General features: G+C 43.6%; 1 pseudogene; it reads right to left on the bottom strand.

Annotated features, from left to right (window-relative positions):
* Window positions 1–661: 661 nt before the first annotated feature.
* LOC126476182 (5S ribosomal RNA) lies at window positions 662–779 on the bottom strand (annotated as a pseudogene).
* Between the last annotated feature and the right edge of the window lie 5,540 nt (window positions 780–6,319).

Genomic DNA, 6,319 nt, shown 5'->3' on the forward strand with positions numbered 1-6,319 from the left:
GAAGATCCAACGGAGAGAGCACGCTTCGTTACAGGATCATTTAGTAATCGCGAAACGTTACGGAGATGATAGATAAACTCCAGTGGACGACTCTACAAGAGAGACCCTCAGTAGCTAGGTACGGGCTTTTGTTGAAGTTTCGAGAACGTACCTTTACCGAGGAATCAACCAGTATATTGCTCCTTCCTGCGTATATCTTGCGAAGAGACCATGAGGATAAAATCAGAGAGATTAGAGCCCACACGGAGGCATACCGACAATCTTTCTTTCCACGAACAATACGAGACTGGAATAGAAGGGAGAACCGATAGAGGTACTCAAAGTACCCTCCGCCATACACCGTCAGGTGGCTTGCGCAGTATGGATGTAGATGTAGACGTAGATGTATATATTATTCTTACTGTGATCTCGTGCTTAGGTATTAGAGCTCATGCACTTTTTGTGGCTTCTTATGATTAAGCACTCCGTCTTCAGGCCACAAATGGCCCATCGGGACCATCCGACCGGCGTGTCATCTTCATCTGAGGATGCGGATAGGAGGGGCGTGTGGTTAGCACACCGCTGTCCCGGTCGTTATGATGGTTTTCTTTGACCGGAGTCTCTACTACTCGGTCGAGTAGCTCCTCAAGTGGGATCACGAAGGTGAATGCACCCCCAAAAATGGCAACAGCGCATGGCGACCCGGATGGTCACCCATTCAAGTGCCGGCCACACCCAACAGCACTTAACTTCGGTGATCTGACGGGAACCGGTGTATCCACTGCGGCAAGGCCGTTGACCTCCTTACATTTTCATAAATAAATTTGCTTTAGGGGGTCTTGTTGGCTGTTTATGAAATTAATTGTTATGTTTGGTCATACTCTTAAGCAACAAACTGGTTAGTCAACTTCGTTTTAATTACGCAGTTATTGAAAGACTTAGATTTTGGTCAATGTCTGGGGTGGGAATTGTGATTTGAGTTCATGTGTGGGGTCTTGAGAATTTACTTATTTTTGATACTCAGTCTTGCGTGAATTATATCTTCGTTTGTTTGCCTTCGCGTTCCCGAGTTGTTCGTAGCTTCTTATCCACTTCTCGCCGATTCACCGGGCTGTGTACGTGTATGCTGCGTGGTGTTCGGGCTCCTGTCTTTCGGTAGCCGCGGAGGTGGTGCGGCCTCCTCGTTTGCTACGGAATCTCCCTACTCTTAAACTGTGTGGCATTTGGACTTAAATTTAAATCAAAGTGAGCGCTACCGTAAGCCATTCTAGTTAATCGGACGGTCCCAGAACCAGGTAGTCAATCGCGTGCAACAACGTAGAGCCAAACACTCCACACCAGGATGGTCCTGTACAAGTAGCCACCCACTTGGACGAGAAGCTGCCGATCAGGTTCTGTAATGACATGTTCACCTTTCGTCACACGCTCCTTCTCTTTCTCCCACTGAACTCTCAGGGTACGACACACTTTAATGGTTAGGAGGAAGGTGCAGGCTGAGTCTATGGAAAGCCATTTGTTGCTTCACTATAGTTGATCATCCTTTGTTTAAAAAGATATACTTAAAAGGTCAATAACATACATATACTGCCCCGGAAAATCGCAAGAACAGAAGTTTTACGTTTTACATAAGCTAATGCTTAGATCCATTGAGACACGATCGTAGTTTGCCTTTGGGACTGTTGGCTTCTATCGTTCAAGTTTGCTAATCGTTGTATTATTTCTGTATTTCCTCCTCGGATAAGTATTGGAGTGGTTGCATTTAATTGACTTGCAGGAGCAAAACTATTTTTAAATTGATCCTTTATAACTTGGTAATGGGTGTGGGGAAATTAGTATCTATTTGGCTCTGCTGGTACTTCCATTTAACCGAGCGAGGTGGCGCAGTGGTTAGCACACTGGACTCGCATTCGGGAGGACGACGGTTCAATCCCGTCTCCGGCCATCCTGATTTAGGTTTTCCGTGATTTCCCTAAATCGTTTCAGGCAAATGCCGGGATGGTTCCTTTGAAAGGCCACGGCCGATTTGCTTCCCAATCCTTCCCTAACCCGAGCTTACGCTCCGTCTCTAATGACCTCGTTGTCGACGGGACGTTAAACACTAACCACCACCACCACTTGCATTTAATCGTTTTATTATTATGTCGGGACATTAGCGTATGTTTGTCTCAGCTGGCTAGGTGCATTTAATTCTCTGTATATTTGACTCGTGGTCTAGGGGTAGCGTCTTTGATTCATAATCAAAACGTCTTCGGTCCTGGGTTCGATCCCCGCCACTGCCTAAATTTTGATAAATAATGAGCATTGGCGGCCGAAGACTTCCGGCATAAGAAGTCAGCCTCATTCTCCCAACGGCCTTGTCAAAGAGGGCGGAGGAGCGGGTAGAGTTTCAGGGCACTCTCTTGTCCTAGGGGTGGGAAATTGCCCCTAAAGGCGGAAGAATCACAATGATCAACGACATGAGGATGCAGAAGGCAATGGAAACCACTGCATTAAAGACACGTAACGTGTATCCACAGGACATGTGGCCTGTAATTGAGGAAGTCATGATGATCTCTCCATTGGCAAAAGATTCCGGAATAGTCCCCCATTCGGATCTCTCCGGGAGGGGACTGTCAAGGGGGAGGTTACCATGAGAAAAAGATTGAAGAATCAACGAAAGGATAACGTTCTACGAGTCGGGGCGTGGAATGTCAGAAGCTTGAACGTGGTAGGGAAACTAGAAAATCTTAAAAGTGAAATTCAAAGGCTCAATCTAGATATAGTAGGGGTCAGTGAAGTGAAGTGGAAGGAAGACAAGGATTTCTGGTCAGATGAGTATCTGGTAATATCAAGAGCAGCAGAAAATGGTATAACAGGTGTAGGATTCGTTATGAATAGGAAGGCAGGGCAGAGGGTGTGTTACTGTGAACAGTTCAGTGACCGTGTTGTTCTAATCAGAATCGACAGCAGACCAACACCGACAACGATAGTTCAGGTATACATGCCGACGTCGCAAGCTGAAGATGAACAGATAGAGAAAGTGTATGAGGATATTGAAAGGGTAATGCAGTATGTAAAGGGGGATGAAAATCTAATAGTCATGGGCGATTGGAATGCAGTTGTAGGGGAAGGAGTAGAAGAAAAGGTTACAGGAGAATATGGGCTTGGGACAAGGAATGAAAGAGGAGAAAGACTAATTGAGTTCTGTAACAAGTTTCAGCTAATAATAGCGAATACCCTGTTCAAGAATCACAAGAGGATGAGGTATACTTGGAAAAGGCCGGGAGATACGCGAAGATTTCAATTAGATTACATCACGGTCAGACAGAGATTCCGAAATCAGATACTGGATTGTAAGGCGTACCCAGGAGCAGATATAGACTCAGATCACAATATAGTAGTGATGAAGAGTAGGCTGAAGTTCGAGACATTAGTCAGGAAGAATCAATACGCAAAGAAGTGGGATACGGAAGTACTAAGGAATGACGAGATACGTTTGAAGTTCTCTAACGCTATAGATACAGCAATAAGGAATAGAGCAGTAGGCAGTACAGTTGAAGAGGAATGGACATCTCTAAAAAGGGCCATCACAGAAGTTGGGAAGGAAAACATAGGTACAAAGAAGGTAGCTGCGAAGAAACCGTGGGTAACAGAAGAAATACTTCAGTTGATTGATGAAAGGAGGAAGTACAAACATGTTCCGGGAAAATCGGGAATACAGAAATACAAGTCGCTGAGGAATGAAATAAATAGGAAGCGCAGGGAAGCTAAGAAGAAATGGCTGCAGGAAAAATGTGAAGACATCGAAAAAGATATGATTGTCGGAAGGACAGACTCAGCATACAGGAAAGTCAAAACAACCTTTGGTGACATTAAAAGCAACGGTGGTAACATTAAGAGTTCAACGGGAATTCCACTGTTAAATGCAGAGGAGAGAGCAGATAGGTGGAAAGAATACATTGAAAGCCTCTATGAGGGTGAAGATTTGTCTGATGTGATAGAAGAAGAAACAGGAGTAGATTTAGAAGAGATAGGGGGTCCAGTATTAGAATCGGAATTTAAAAGAGCTTTGGAGGACTTACGGTAAAATAAGGCAGAATGGATAGATAACATTCCATCAGAATATCTAAAATCATTGGGGGAAGTGGCAACAAAACGACTATGCACGTTGGTGTGTAGAATATATGAGTCTGGCGACATACCATCTGACTCTCGGAAAAGCATCATCCACACAATTCCGAAGACGGCAAGAGCTGACAAGTGCGAGAATTATCGCACAATCAGCTTAACAGCTCATGAATCGAAGCTGCTTACAAGAATAATATACAGAAAAATGGAAAAGAAAATTGAGAATGCGCTAGGTGACGATCAGTTTGGCTTTAGGAAAAGTAAAGGGACGAGAGAGGCAATTCTGACGTTACGCCTAATAATGGAAGCAAGGTTAAAGAAAAATCAAGACACTTTCATAGGATTTGTCGACCTTGAAAAAGCGTTCGACAATATAAAATGGTGCAAGCTATTCGAGATTCTGAAAAAAGTAGGGGTAAGCTATAGGGAGAGACTGGTCATATACAATTTGTACAACAACCAAGAGGGAATAATAAGAGTGGACGATCAAGAACGAAGTGCTCGTATTAAGAAGGGTGTAAGACAAGGCTGTAGCCTTTCGCCCCTACTCTTCAATCTGTACATCGAGGAAGTAATGATGGAAATAAGAGAAAGGTTCAGGAGTGGAATTAAAATACAAGGTGAAAGGATATCAATGATACATTTCGCTGATGACATTGCTATCCTGAGTGAAAGTGAAGAAGAATTAAATGATCTGTTGAACGGAATGAACAGTCTAATGAGTACACAGTATGGTTTGAGAGTAAATCGGAGAAAGACGAAGGTAATGAGCAGTAGTAGAAATGAGAACAGCGAGAAACTTAACATCAGGATTGATGGTCACGAAGTCAATGAAGTTAAGGAATTCTGCTACCTAGGCAGTAAAATAACCAATGACGGACGGAGCAAGGAGCACATCAAAAGCAGACTCGCTATGGCAAAAAAGGCATTTCTGGCCATGAGAAGTCTACTAATATCAAATACCGGCCTTAATTTGAGGAAGAAATTTCTGAGGATGTACGTCTGGAGTACAGCATTGTATGGTAGTGAAACATGGACTGTGGGAAAACCGGAACAGAAGACAATCGAAGAATTTGAGATGTGGTGCTATAGACGAATGTTGAAAATTAGGTGGACTGATAAGTTAAGGAATGAGGAGGTTCTACGCAGAATCTGAGAGGAAAGGAATATGTGGAAAACACTGATAAGGAGAAGGGACAGGATGATAGGACATCTGCTAAGACATGAGGGAATGACTTCCATGATACTAGAGGGATCTGTAGAGGGCAAAAACTGTAGAGGAAGACCGAGACTGGAATACGTCAAGCAAATAATAGAGGACGTAGGTTGCAAGTGCTACTCTGAGATGAAGAGGTTAGCACAGGAAAGGAATTCGTGGCGGGGGGCGGGCCGCATCAAACCAGTCAATAGACTGATGACAAAAAATAAAAAAAAAAATTTGTTTTTAAAATTTGAGAGAACATTTTGAAACTCAATTATTTGTACAGGGTTAAGTACATTCTCAGCATGACTACGGTTGCCAGTAAATTTTCTTTGCAATTTGAATTTAATATTGTCTATGAGACAAAATTTTGGCGTAAAAGTACCTGTGTTTACATTCCCTGTGGAGTGATACTGAGAGGTGGCATACCAGTCTCTCACTTTAATTACACTGTCAGTCAGATTAACGTTCATAATTTAGGTCATGATTTCTGCCTTCCCCAATACTACATTTGATATATGGGGCTTACGACATTTTTACATGAGGAAAATGTCGGCGGAATGTTCATATAACTGCATGTGTAATCTATGGAGAACCTGTTCCCGAGGGCCATATTGGGGGTTACAGAGAACAGAAAGAGGGAGGTGGACTGGAGGACTCAGATTCTGAGTGCAGCGACCAGGCTGTGTGAGTGATTTTGGGAATCAACCCCCGATGGATCTTGTCAACGGAGGGACTTCTGGCTGTAGCACTTACCTGCGTACGCTTAGGGAGGGCGTCGATTAGCAAAACATTTTATCTGGGCCAGGCAGCAGTTGATTATAGAACGTGGCCAATTGGTGGAAAGTGGGCTGATGCAACCATTTAAGAGAAACTGCTGTAAACTGATCCTCTGTGAAAACAGTGGGAAGATCATAAATCTCTTTGCATTCTCTTTTTAGAAGCAGTGACGATACGGGCAGAGTGCCTGGTGCATCTGTTTAGTGGAGGCAAGACTGTAACTCCCCTTATGCCAAGAAGTCGCCAAGTTCT

Source organism: Schistocerca serialis, chromosome 4 (assembly GCF_023864345.2).
Source record: "Schistocerca serialis cubense isolate TAMUIC-IGC-003099 chromosome 4, iqSchSeri2.2, whole genome shotgun sequence".
In the NCBI taxonomy this organism is placed as follows: Eukaryota; Metazoa; Arthropoda; class Insecta; order Orthoptera; family Acrididae; genus Schistocerca; species Schistocerca serialis.